Source organism: Miscanthus floridulus, chromosome 10, assembly GCF_019320115.1.
Source record: "Miscanthus floridulus cultivar M001 chromosome 10, ASM1932011v1, whole genome shotgun sequence".
NCBI classification, from domain to species: Eukaryota; Viridiplantae; Streptophyta; class Magnoliopsida; order Poales; family Poaceae; genus Miscanthus; species Miscanthus floridulus.
Window position 1 is genome coordinate 139,274,365 of NC_089589.1, and position 3,049 is coordinate 139,277,413.

The following is a 3,049-nucleotide window of genomic DNA, read 5'->3' on the forward strand; positions in this document are numbered from 1 at the left end:
CCTCATGAACCCCATGTTACACTTGTTAAGTACGACATGTACTTACGCTTGTTTATTTTTATTATTTGGATAAAAATCCCAGATGGGTAACAGATTGCAATGGTAATGACGACTTTCCTGTGGATTACTAGACTTATGGTCAATCAATTGACGCCCCTGTGCTATGGAGCTCCTGCGAGAGAGTTATCTTTATACTTCCGTTGTATTTATGTGAAGACTATGTCATATTATTCGTGATGTAATAAACACTTGTGATGATATTATCTATAATTTATCGGCTTATGTGTGTGTGACTGATCTCTGGACGTACATAAGATTACGCATCCCATTTTATCCTAAAAATCGGGTGTGATACAGTAGGACTCACATAGATTGGTACACATTGGACCATTTTGTACCAAGGTAGAGCCTCCTGACATGTACAGTGTTAGCACAAGCTAAGAAAATATACACTAAAGTTGTCCTAACCTACTTCATGGTTTCTGTTTAGCCAATTAATGTAAGATATGATAGCTGTGTGACAGCGTGCTTTGCTTGTATTTGTTTAATTTCTACCCTGTACCTGTAGTCAGCTATAGCTCTTTAGCTTGTCCTTATTTGTTATTAAATGCTTTGTTCATTCAACCTATATATACTCTTTGTCACATACTAACATGCTGGATCATTTCTTTTTTTGGAAAGGGATCATTTCTGCAGAAAATTTCATTTGTCCCCTAAAGTTGATAACCAGCTGGAAGCCAAGCACAAACCCATACAAATGATGTCCCCTTATTATAAGAACTTTTGTGATACATTTGACGGTCTCAACAAATCTGTGGTACCCAAGAGTAGTATCGCTGGCATGATTATGACGTCAGCTTTCTTTCTGGCAAGGCCAGAGTCGGAGTCACCTGATCCAGGAACATTCCATAAATACAATTTCGGTGAATGGATTCGTACAAGCACAAAGCCATCATGCTCAGTACTAAAACCGTTTAATAGATCGGCCAAGAAGAAAACAAGTGGTACTAAAGAACATCCCACATAAACAAGTGCCAACCCACGGCCTGGAGAGAAAGGTTTCGTCCTACATTCTGCATATGCTAAAGGCAATCGTGTGAGAAAGAACATCTCCGTGATAAGCAGAGCAGGCAATGGAGGCTCTAGCTCAGGAGGGACCGGTTCCACACTCAGTGCAGGCAATAACCATCACAGGTACTAGTTCACTATCTCGTTAAATTGATGTCTGCTGAAGTAATTATCGCTCCCATACACAGCTGCTATATATTGCCCTCTATTTTTTTTCTAAGCTTGTTTCTTGCTTGTGATTATGTAAACTGAAGTTTTCTTCTCCGTTCCTATATGTGAGCATAAAGTAAATGTAAGAAAATTTGGCAGTTGGAAGATTAAATTCCAAATATAAACATGATAAAAAAGGCTAAACTGGCGTGCATCTCTCTAAATCGTTCAGAAAAACCATGAGTAATAGGGATTGTGTGGTACCACGTCGTGATCACTGCCAAAACCAATCAATGTAATTCGCAAAAAAAAAAAAAAGGTTTCGAGTGGGCATGTGTTTGGTGTTGTTCTTCTCTCCTCACACTGACTTGGTGGAATGAAATGGAGTTGTGTTTAAGCTGGTCCTCTTTAGGCCTACTTCCACTAGCATCGTTGGATTAAAAAAATTAACTGAGTTCCTGCCATAGATAGGAAAGTTTTAGGCATTGTTTGGGACACTAGTAGAAAACAGACCTTTTGTCTCGGCACCATTTTCGGAGTTACTCCTGGCATTTTTTGAACCCGGGAGTGAAGGAGATTTAATCCCGGCTATACCCTAAAGCCGGGAGTAAAGGTCGCTGCCCAACGCTGCTGGCTCGGTAGGTAAACCTTTAGTCCCGGTTAGAGGCTATAACCGGGACTAAAGATCGACATTTAGTCCCGGCTAGAGCCACTAACCGGGACTAAATGTTTAGTCCCGGCTAGAGGCTTTAGACGGGAATAAATATTGCTCTTTGTTCCTGGTTATAACCTCTAACCGGGAATAAAGCTTCCGCCAGTAGTCATTAAAAAAACAAATAGTTTTAGTTTATTAGTTTCATTTATATTCTTTTCTTAAGTATACTATGATTTTTAAAGTCTTTTGTTGAAAAAATAGTTTTAGATTTTAGGGGAAAAATATAATTTTCACACATAAGTTTTTAAGTTTTATTTTACCGTATTTCGACGCAAAATTCTAGTGTTTTCAATCTATAATTCACCGTATTTCGTCTCACGCGACACAAAGAAAAATGTAATAATAAAAATAATTATCAGAAAAACCTAACATCTTGTGTGGGCCCATATTTTGGGGGTAAATGACTGCCAAAAAAATTTCAAGCCATTTCGACATAGGCGGAGTCGACGTGCTTCATAGAGATATATAGAACCTTTCGTCGAACCCTATCTATACACCTAAGTTCTCTGAAATTTTGAGGTCCATGTGCTTTCTAGTGCCGGATTGGTCTCAAACTTTTTCTCAAGACTGCAAATGCCCTGTGTGAAGCCACAACCAAGTTCGAGATTTTTTTGAGCTGGTTTGGTGCTTTTTGCACTTTAATTGAATTTCCGCGCGAATTCACCGATTAATTATACGTTGAACTGAGTCCACCACCTGAAAAGATCCGGAATGGTGCCACTTTGCCAAATGGTCTCTTGTGCCCTAGGAGACAAATATTTGTGGAGGTTGATGCAAAATTATATTGTTTTGAATATGTAATTCGCCGTATTTCGTCTCACGCGGCACAAAGAAAAATGTAATAATAAAAATAATTATCAGAAAAACCTAAGATCTTGTGTGGGGCCATATTTTGGGTGTAAATGACTGCCAAAAAAATTTTAAGCCATTTCAATAGAGGCGAAGTCGACGTGCTTCGCAGAAGTATATAGAACCTTTCGTCGAACCCTATCTATACACCTAAGTTCTCAGGGATTCTAAGGTCCATGTGCTTTCTAGTGCCGGATTGGGCTGAAACTTTTTCTCAAGACTTCAAATGCCTTATGTATAGCCACCACCAAGTTCGAGATTTTTCTG